This window comes from Vombatus ursinus, unplaced genomic scaffold (genome assembly GCF_900497805.2).
Source record: "Vombatus ursinus unplaced genomic scaffold, bare-nosed wombat genome assembly UNPS02011591.1, whole genome shotgun sequence".
NCBI classification, from domain to species: domain Eukaryota; kingdom Metazoa; phylum Chordata; class Mammalia; order Diprotodontia; family Vombatidae; genus Vombatus; species Vombatus ursinus.
In genome coordinates this window covers 5463224-5475095 of record NW_020951369.1, presented here as the reverse complement: position 1 = coordinate 5475095, position 11872 = coordinate 5463224, and positions in this window count along the sequence as shown.

Here is an 11872-nt window from a genome sequence, read left to right as displayed (position 1 = left end):
GCTCATGGTGTGTGTCTCCAAAGTCTCCCCTTAAAGTCTCTGCAACACATTAAACTATGCAGGCATGCAGCTTCACACCCAGCATTCTCTCAACCAATCAGACATAATCTCTTCCTCCATACTTGCAGGCATCCCAAGGTTGTCCTTCTGTGAAAGCACCCCAGGCGTGGAGTAAAGAACCTGGTTTAAAAACACTTAGGACGTGATAATATTAAACATCCTGTGTAATTTTCAGATCTGTTTATAACATGGGAAATAAAAGTACATCCTTCTCTGGTTTTGGAGAAGTAGAAGAACTCCTAAGAGCATGAGAGAAGGAATTGGGCACCACATTATGAAGAAGGGTAGTGTTACCACTTAAAAGATATTATCACAACCAGGTTTCATTTCTCATGAATGGCTGATAACTGTGTCTGATCAAATGTGTCAGATTCCTACTTCACACTAAGCTAAATGACTCCTTCTAGAAGACTGCCTCTAGTCCTTTCTTTAAGCACCAATGCTTTTTCATTAATCTTTGGCCAGATCAACCACAGGAGTGTTGGCCTTTTGTGGCCAAAAACAGGCCTGTACTGCCACACCCTATTAATTAGCTGGATGCTTTGGTAGAGGTTCTGTGAGTGAATTGGAACTGGGACTGTTTCTCCTGGCTGAAGGTAGTGGGGAGAGGAACATGGGAGATGATAAAGGGAATTCAGGAGCTTCAGCAGATGTCAGGGTTGTTGTTGTTTTTTGGGGGGGGGGGGTTGGGGTTTTTTTTGGTGCCCGCCCACTAGGAGGGTTGATTAAATCTGGGCATTGGATTTCATTGTGTCTTGGAGCATGCATATCAATGACAGGAATGTATAGTGGAGAAGGAATTCTGAATTACCTGGGGAATGCTCATTCACATGCCACAGGCTGATGGCTCATTATCTATCCAATTAGTTTATAGGTGTAGATTTTTATGAAAGATTATTTGGTGAAAGTAATTTGAGTTCACATTTCTTGGGGAAATTTCACAGTTCCTCAAGTATCCTTTTTCTCAAAATTAGTGACTAATTTTCAGAAATTCAATAGGGATTTCTCTCATTGCTGTCCCACTTCTGCTTATGAGTTGCAGCAATTACCTTTCACAGATGTTAAGTATAATCTAAAGGAAATTGAAATAAAATGAGAAGAACAGAAGACCATAATTTAATGAACATATAAGAATCTCTTGAGAAACATAGAAAAGCTCAGTCATTTACAAAGAATGACAGCAGTACATAGAAGGCAAATTTAAGAATTTGCTGCCACTATCTGGTTAATTAAAAATGTTAATTTCATTATTTGCTGTAAGACCTACAGTTTTGTTTCAGTGTTTAAGGAAATGCAGGAGTGGCCTTTTATTGATGTCAAAATTATCTGGTTTTTCTCCCCATCACCCTCACCTCATATGTTTATCAGTCAATGTCCTCAGTAAATTACCATAGGAAAATTTTTTTGAAATGTTGATTCAGTGTATGAAGCTCATTGTTGGAAGAATTTATATTGAAATAGTCTAGGCAGGAAGTGATGAGAAACTGAAAGTGGAAATGGAACTTTGATTAACAAATTAATCAATAAGCATTAATTAAGCCCCTATTTGGTACTGGAGAAACAAAGACATCCTTACTCTTAAGGGGCTCATAAATATATACATATTTATATATATATATATATATACACATATTATGTATATATGTATATTATTTTGGTAGTGAAAATTCTTTTAAGCAATAGTCACCAGCAGTATACTGGTATATCTGCGAAAGAAGTTCCAGAAAGAAAGAAAGACAGGCATGCTATAATACATTTTTCATTGAATAACGGAATGGAACTCTTGAATTTTGGACATGTATGGAAGCAGTCTCCACCGTGTTCTCTGATCTCCAAGGCTCTAGTCAGACATCCAAAAAGCTTTCTCTCTATCAGTTACCTTCTTTGAGGTTCAGCTCATGGTGTGTGTCTCCAAAGTCTCCCCTTAAAGTCTCTGCAACAAATTAAACTATGCAGGCATGCAGCTTCACACCCCGCATTCTCTCAACCAATCAGACATAATCTCTTCCTCCATACTTGCAGGCATCCCAAGGTTGTCCTTCTGTGAAAGCACCCCAGACGTGGAGTGAAGAACCTGGTTTAAGTAGTTCTGCAGAAAATATTCCAGTTCTGTTCAGTGCTATGGCTTTAGTTGCTGAAACTATTTCCATGGTACAAAGATAAACCTGGCGGCATGAACCTCACTTGGCTGGTGTAGGCGCTGATGCACACACAACCTACAGCACTACAAACTTGCTTGTCTTTTAATTAAATGTGGATTATACATACCACAAGAAATTGGCTCATCAGCACACTTAACCACAAGATGATATGGGTATTGAAATAGGTATAAAACAAAATAAACAGATGCAGCTAGGTGGCATAGTAGATAGAGCACTGGTCCTGGAGTCAGAAAGACCTGAGTTCAAATGTGACCTCAGATACATGATACTCACTAGCTGTATGACTTGGGGCAAGTCACTTGACCCTGATTGCATCGCCAAAAATAAATAAATAAATAAATAAATAAATAAATAAATAAATAAATAAATAAACATTGATTTGTTCTAAATTCTGTTCTTTTTTATTAGTTTCTAAATGTATCATATATCATTGTATCATATATCAAATTGTATCATAAGTATGTATATATATCATATATGTATATATATTTAGTATAAAGTTATCACAAATAGGTATATATCTGTCTTTAAAATGTATACAACATGTATGTTAATGAATATAATTGTCTTGCAGTAGATGATAGGTAGGTAGATAGATAGATAGATGGATAAAATAAATTCAAAGTAATTTTGGATGAAAGCACTAGTACCTGGGGTCAATCAAGAAAGACTAAATGGAGGAGGTAAGTCTTTTTTAAAATAGTATTTTTTTCCTATTATATGTAAAGACAATTTTTAACATTGATTTTTTATAAAATTTTGACATCCTAATTTTCTCCTTCCCTTGTTTCCCTCTCCTTTCCCTAAGATGTCAGGCAATTTGATACAGGTTATATATGTACAATCATGTAAAACCTGTTTCCATATTAATCATGTTGTGGAAGAAGAAACAGTTTGCAAAAGGAAGAAAACACGAAAAAATTAGAGTGAAAATAGTATGCTTCGATTTGCATTCAGACTTCATCAGTTCTTTCTCTGGAAAGCATTTTCCATCATGAATCTTTTGAAATTGTCTTGGATCATCCTATTGCTGAGAAGAGCTAAGTCAATCATGGTTGATCATTGTACAATTTTGCTGTTACTGTGTACGGTGTTCTGGTTCTGCTCAGTTCATGTAAATCTTTCCAGGTTTTTCTGAAACCTACCTGCTCCTCATTTCTTATAACACAGTAGTATTCCATTACATTCATATGCCACAACTTGTTCAGCCATTTCCCAATTGATGGGCATTCCCTCAATTTCTAATTCCTTGCCACCACAAAAAGAGCTACTGTAAATATTTTTGTACATGTGGGTCCTTTTCTCTTTTTAAAGATCTCTTTGGAATACAGATCCAGTAGTGGCATTGCTGGGACAAAGGGTATGCACAATTTTATAGCCCTTTGGGCATAGTTCCAAATTGTTCTCCAGAATGGTTGGGTCATTTCACAGTGCATTGGGGTCCCAATTTTCCCACATCTTGTCCAACATTTATCGTTTTCCTTTCCTTAGCTAATCTGATAGGTGTGAAATGGCACCTATTTGCCAAAGTTGTTTTAATTTGCATTTTTCTAATCAGTAGTGATTTAGAGCATTTTTGTCATGTGACTATAGATAGCTTTGATTTCTTCAACTGAAAACTGCCTGTTCATACCCTTTGACCATTTATCAATTGAGGAATGACTTGTAGTCGTATAAATTTGATTCAATTTTCTATATATTTGAGAAATGAGGCCTTTATCAGAAACGCTTGCTATAAAAATTGTTCCTCCACTTTCTGCTTCCCTTTTAATCTTGGTTGCATTGGTTTTGTTTATGCAAAAGAGGAGGTTAGTCTTAAAAATATCCACAGGAATTGACAGCGAGTTAGACAGCAGGGATGAAGGAGAGAAAATAGTCTCTTTTCTCCCAATATGTTTTGGCATAATCCAGCATGCTCTTCCCCTTTTCTCCTCCTAAATGGACACAAAACCCTGCCTCTTCTCATTTCCTACCTCTGCCATAGATAATTCAAAATCCCTCTCTACTTAGACTCTTAAGTCCATTATTCCCCCATCCCTTCCTATTAGTGTGGTCTGCTACTGTGGGGCAGATGCATCCTAAGGACTCCTGGGTCTCCCTATCTACCCCATAGCTACTCCCTTAAACTGTCTTGGCCTTTCCTTAGACCCTTCCAGTGAACTTTGATGTACGGATTCCTCTTTATCCTTCACTTAGCAAGAGAGTTCCATAAGAGCAAGGTTTGTTTGGATTTTCTATTTGCATCTTCAATGCTTAGCACAGTGCGTAACACTTAGCAACTACTTAATAAATGTCCTCTCATTCATTCATTCCTAAGAGCCCTGGCAAATTGGTATTTCTGTATGCATAGCATTGCAGTTTCCCAAATCAGTTTTGCAAATTAGCAGGGGGCTCCAGTTCCAGGCCTAAAAATCAATCAATCTAGGCCTAAGTGAAATTGGGTTGCAGCCAAATAAGAATTTTAATGAAGATGAAATCATCCTCAGTATGAATTTTTTTTTTTGGACTGTGATATTGGTGCATGTAGGAAGAGTTGGAGAAAATCTGTAGGCTGCTAAACCATCCTGAAAATAGCCTTTAGCCTGTTCATCCCAGTCTGTTTTCATTTACTTTGCATCTCTGGGATCTCTTAATGGGAATTTGAGCTGATGAGGTGAGTTGTTTATCTGTTTTGGATGGGCTAATAAATTCTTTCTACTTACTTGAAATCTGTTAGGTTGAAAGATTTCTGAGCCTGTCCCCAGGCTACTGAAATATATCTGGATGCATATATTTAACCAGCTCAGAAAGTATTCTTTATACCTCCTTGCTTTAACTAAAACTTGGCTCTTCCTCAGGAACTTTACATGTCCTGAAGTCCTTAACTTTTTTCTGTTCTTTTCATCTCAGGGCTTAGTAGTAGAGTTTGATGATTCCTCTGCCATACACTGCCACTATCATTCGTCAGTCTCTCCTTTTTTAAAGTTCATTCTGTCTGACTGACTTCCCATGTCGCTATCACCTGGTGGCTGCCTAGAGACTCATCTGCCTTTCTCCATGACTTTGATGCTGGCTCGCAGTCTTCTCTTCTCTCCGCCCCCCCTCTCCCCCCAACACGCTCGGACTCATTGACAACCCTCTTGAACTACCTTTATCCATATAGTTCCTTATACTCTTCCACTCCTCTGGCCTTCATTTTCATTCCGTGTTAGTCGTTTATCCGGAATCAAAGCTTTGCAAAGCACCGTTGAGTGAGGAGAGGACTGGAGACCACAGCTCCGTATCAGCACATGGAAGAAATCAGTCACATACACTAATGCATTGGGGCATCAGTGACTGAAGCTTTGGGGAGGCAGGTTAAATCAGACAGACGACTTGCAAATAACTGCCCGTGTCTTGCCTCCTGGTCTAGTGTAGAGCCTTACAGCCCTCCCCACCCGCCCCAATCTGACTTGAACCCTTATTCAGGCAGCTAGTTTCTGCTTCCATCTCAACTCTTTATATTATAGATATTTATATCAATGCCCTTGATTTGAATAGTTTTGCCTTCATTTCTTCATTTGTCATTATCATTCCATCTACCTCAAGCAGTGGTCCTATCATCTTGGTCTTCTTATCCCCAAAATAGTTTTTTTTTTAAGTTTTTAAAGTTTTTTAAAAAGTTTTTTTTAAAGCCCTTTTAAAAAGTTTTGTCCTTAGCTTCCATTACAATCAAGCAAGCCCTTATTAAGCATCTACTTTGTGCTAGGCAGACAGGTAGGGGGACGTGTGGCCGAAGTCGATAAGACTCATCTTCTTGAGTTCAGATATGACCTCAGACACTTAATAGCTGTGGCAAACCCTGTTTGCCTCAGTTTCTCATCTGTAAAATGAACTGGAGAAGGAAATGGCGAACCACTCTACTATTTTTACCAAGAAAACCCCAAATGGAGTCACAGAGAATCTGACGTGACTGAAAACGACTGAGAAACAACAACAACAACAACAAAAAAGGATGTACTAGGCCCTATGAGTAAGCTCAGAGGATAAAGAGTAACAGTCCATACCCTCAAGGAGCTTACATTGATTCCTATATCCTCAAATCCTTCTGGGCTTCAGTGTTTCAAATGCCGTTGTTAAGAATTTCATGCCGTTGGGGCAGCTAGGTGGTGCACTGGCCCTGGAGTAAGGAGAACCTGAGTTTGAATCTGGCGTCAGACGCTTACCAGCTGTGTGACCCTGGGCAAGTCATTTAACCTGATTGCAGATCATTATGAAGAATTGGAAATTGAAGGTTTGTCCATCAATTGGGAAATGGTTGAATACGTTGTGATGGAATACTACTGTGTATTAAAAAATGACATGGCAAATGCTTTAAGAAAACCCTGGGGGGCAGCGAGGTGGTGAAGTGGATAGAGCTCTTGCCTTGGAATCAGGAGGACCTGAGTTCAAATCTGGCCTCAGACACTTGATATTTACTAGCTATGTGACCCTGGGCAAGTCACTTAACCCCAATTGCCTCACCAACCCCCCCAAAAAAGAAAAAAAAAACCTGGAAAGACTTACATGAACTAATACCAACTGAAGTGAGCAAAACCAGAAGAACACTATGCACAGTAACAGCAATGTTGTATGATGATCGGCTGCATTCATTTAAAAAATTTTTGAGTTCCAAATTTTCTTCCTTCCTCCCTTACTTCTCCCCTCCCTGAGATGGTAAGCAATTTGATATAGGTCATATATGTGCAATCATGTAAAACATTTCCAGACTGAGCTATTCTCAGCAATACAATGTCCAAGACAATTCCAAAGGACTCATGATAAAAAAAAAAATGCTATCTATATCCAGAGAGGAGTTTGAATGCAGATGGAAGCATACTGTTTTTCACTTCATTTTTTTCATGTTTTTTTCCTTTTTGTTTCTTCTTTCACAACATGACTAATATGGAAATGTTTTACATGATTGCACATGTATGACATACTAAATTACTTACCATCTCATGGAGGGGGGAAGTAAGGGAGGAAGGGAAAAAATTTGAAACTCAAAATTTTTAAAAATGAATGATAAAAATTATTTTTACATGTAATTGAGAAAAGTGAAATATTATATTAAAAAGAATATTATGCCATTCTTTTTATTTATTTCTAATTATCTGCCCAAATTTTGATCTTCCATCAAGCCTTTCAAAAATTTCAGTCACTCAGTAAGTTCCATGTAGCTGCATCAGTCTTTTTGGACAGCCTCTTTTTTCTTCTTTATCACAATCATTTGCATCTGTGTCTTCAGAATTTACTTGTTAATGGTCATTCCATCACTCCTGAGACATCTTACTCCATGGAATCTTAGGCTATGGGAATCTTTCTTATTATTTCTCTAAATTTTTTAAATCTTGAAGTATATGTCAAACTATGTTATCTGTGACAGTCTTGTGATGGTTTCTTCCCCCCTGTCCCCTCCGAAGGTGCCTATTTTGATACTATGTAGTGTCTATTTTGATACTAAGTTACTCCTTATTGTTCAGAACCAGATAAATGGTTCCCTTTCCCCTCTAAATCTTATTGATTCCTCCTTGGATGTGTACATATCTAAGGTTTGAGGTAATGGTGGGAGGGAGTCTAGACATGATTTCATTGATATAGGGAATTTCCACAGAAATCAAGAGAGTTGCTCATCAATTGGGAAGTGGCTGAACAAAGTATGGTACAGGAACATAATATGATTGCGCTGTAAGAAATGATGAAAGGATAAATTCAGCAAAAGACTTGTGTGAACTGATGCAAAGTGAAGAGAGCAGAATCAGGAGAACAATTTATACAATAACTATTGTAATTTAAAAGAAAGCAACTTTGAAAGACTTAGTAACTGTGATCAATGGAATGACCAGTTAAGGCAAATAACAACGCAAGAAAACTGATGCTGAAGTATATACTTGCCCCCTCTTGGCAGAGATATGAGACTATAGTTACGAAATGAGACATAATTTTCAGTCATGGCCAGTGTATGAATTTGATCTTGCTTGCCTATACTTATTGTTACAAGTAAAGGCTTTTATTTGTGGTGGGTAGAGTGAAATTGTTGGGGAGGTCAAGGGGTAGTGATGGAGTTGCAAACAAGAGAAGAAAGAAAAGAACGCTGATGAAATATTTAAAATACAGTAAGGGAGCAGAAGGAAAGTCAGGATGGAACACACAAACACGGCAGTGTGATGCTGTTGTATCAAATTTTATGTATACTTTAAAAAACAAGCTACATGTAATAGAGATTCATGGTTTCATATACATTCTTCTTTTTCTATTCTTTGTATATGGAAGCTTAATATTTGTTGATCGTTGTCAGGCTCCTAATTTTAAAAAAGGAATGTTATCGATAATGTAGCATGTTAAGGTCACGGAACCAAAAGAGGAAAGCTATGAGTGCCACATATTTGAATAGACAGGAGGGTAACTACTTGACATTGTGTAAAAGCTCAGTTGTATTCTCCCTATTGTCAGATACTTTCACGTTCATATCAGGAGAGGAGAGAAAATAATAAACATCCTCCTCAGAGGAGAAGCTAGCCTATCCCTGTCCAAAAAGTGCAGCCAGTTCATGCTTCCTGGAGCACAACGTGGTGTCATCAGTGGAGATCCTGAGCCAAATGAGTTATCAGATAGCAGATGTACTCATTATGGAAAAATGAGAAGCAAATTGTTCTAATGAGCAAAAGGACTCATGATACCTGCTATAGATACAAGGCACTTCAAGAGGACTTAGGAGTGGCCAGGTGAGTGGAATGCTTGCCACTTCATGGAAATAGCCATTTGGTGACATTATCAGAAGTTTGGGGCATTATGGTAGAAATGGATAGCACTCGTAGTAGTTTGAAAGAGGACTGTTGGGGCAGCTAGGTGACACAGTGGATAGAGCACGGGCCCTGGAGTCAGGAGGACCTGAGTTCAAATGTGACCTCAGATACATAATACATCCTAGCTGTGTGACCCTGGGCAAGTCACGTAACCCCAATTGCCTCACAAAAAAAAAAACAAAGAAAGAGGACTATTAAAACTTTGTCTTGATTTCTTGCAAGTTATGGTGCTTGCCCAATAGCAAAAATGTCTCTTGTGAGATTCCATCTAAAACAGTTAAAAACAACAACAATAGCTATCTTTTATATAACACTTTAAGGTTTGCAAAGTGCTTAAATGTTATTATATGTTATCCTAATGGCAGCCCTGTAAGGTAAATGTTATTATTATTCTCATTGTATAGATGAAAAATTATGACTTACCAAGGGTCATGCAGCTAAATGTCTGAGGCAGGATTTGAACTCAGGTATTCCTGACTCCAAATCTAGCACTTTACCAACATTGTTGCTGTTGTTTAGTTGTCCAGTTGTGTCCTACTCTTTGTGACCCTGTGGACCATACTGTTCATGGGGTTTTCTGGGCCAAGATAATGGAGTGATTTGCCATTTCCTTCTCCGACTCATTTTACAGATGAGGAAACTGAGGCAAACATGGTTAAACAACTTGCCCAGGGTCACACACCTAGCAAGTACTAAGGCCAGATTTGAACTCAGGTCTTCCTGACTCCAGACCCAGTCCTCTATCCACTGAGCCATCTAGCCACCCTTGTTATTTTAGATTATGTTCAACTTTTTGACCTTGGAGAGATTGTAGTCAAAGTAATAAAGATAGTATGTCTCTTCTTGTACAGCTGAAGGCCTCCAAAAATGTAAGAATGTGGGTTTGTTTTTCTAGTTAAGGGGTTTTTAACCTCAGGTCCATGATCTTATTTTTTAAATATTTTGATAATTGTATTCCAGCATAATTGGCTTCCTTCATAACCTATGTATTATATTTTATGCATTTAAAAACATTATTTTAAGAAGGGACTTCTAGGTTTCACCAGACTAACAAAGGAACCTATGGGAAAAAAAGTATTAGTTGAAAGAAAATGCAGGAGGACTGGTATAATGTAAAGATTATTTATAACGTGGCCAATATCTTGATTTGTTTGCTTGACTATACGTATTTGTTACAAGGAAATGGTCCCACTTGGGTAAAAGAGAAGTGGGTTGGTGATCAGTAATAGATATGGGGCAAAGTGTCACTAAAGCATTTTAAAACTTGCACAGAGAAAAGGACTCGATTAGAATTGCAGAAGGGGTCAAAAATTGAGGAATTTATTACAGCATAGTTAAGAGCACCTGTGTGTGTGTGTGTGTGTGTGTGTGTGTGTGAATAGAAAATACTATATATGGTAAAAGCTTCTAGTTTCTTATATGATCTCAATGCATGTTGAATTCACAATAAATTACTGGCCTGGCAATCCAGAGACCTGAGTTCTAATCTTCCCATTGTCCATGACTTATATGGTATTGAGCAAGTCACTTAACTTTTTTGTTCCTCACTTTTCTCATATGAAAAATTGGGAAGTTAAACTAAATGATCTCTGATATCTCTTACTAAAATTCTATAATTCTGAGGGGAAAAGAAATGTTAGTTTAACTGGCTTGTTATTCTTCATGCCCATTCTACTTTTGCCAGTAGTAATTAAAAAACTAAAAGATAATTTTAAAATGTGTTTAATAAGAACTTAGTCAGGAGTGCCAAAAGCATGATTTCAGAGTGCTTGTGCATGTATGCATGCATAGGGAATCAAACAGATGGTTATTAGCATTTTGAATAAATCACCCGGGAAGGAGATGGAGTGGGAGAGAAGGAGATGATACTATAATAAGTTTTGAAAATAAACTTCTTTTTGTTTATATTGAACCCTTATCTATAACCCTTATCAATTAAAAAAAGTTCTTTTTAGGGGCAGTTAGATGGTGCAATGGATAGAGCACCAGCCTTGGAGTCAGGAGGACCTGAGTTCAAATCCGGTCTCAGACACTTGACAGTAGCTGTGTGACCCTGGGCAAGTCATTTAACCCCATTGCCTAGCCCCCCCCAAAAAAGTTCTTTTTCCTAATGGATATTCTGGGTGCAGAAGGTGATTTTTCTCAATGATATCCACACAGTTATTTTGGTGGGAGTTAGACCTTGAGTGGCCAAAGCCTAGCCCAGAAGGAGGATGGTTGGGTGCTAGTTCAGCTGTGGGAGGAAGAATATTGGGCTCTAACCTGAAGGGTAGATAACGGTTATGTTGGAGATAATAATTGGCTATAATTGGGAGGGTAGAAGTCTCCTATCTTTCCACTCTGATGGCTCAATCACTCATCCCCCACATACACCCTAGCCCCCAAGTCAGGCCAGGCACAGTCCTTCAGGGGTGCCTGGATCCCACTAGGAAAATCACTGTTCCAGGCAATGAGAACGTTGAGGGTAGTTCTAAAGCTGCCTTAGTTCAAATGCCATTCCCTCCATAGAATAAAGCCTCTCAGTATTCCTTAGACCAGAGATAATCAGTCTTTCCTTGGAACTCTCTTAAAACTTGGTACTGCTTTTTTCAAATCTATTCACAGCATACTTGGAACTCTAATTTGGATAGCAGCTTTATCTTCTCTGTAGACCACAAGCTCCCTGAAGATAGGCTGTGTCATACTATTTTGTATCACCCAAACTCCACATAACAGCGCCTTGCATACAACAGTTGCTCAGTAAATGTGTTGAAAGGAGAAAATTGGGTAAGGGAATTGAGATCATCTTTTTCAAGAATGTGAGGAAATGGGGATAACAATAAGTTTGGCTTTGCATTCAGTCCTGAT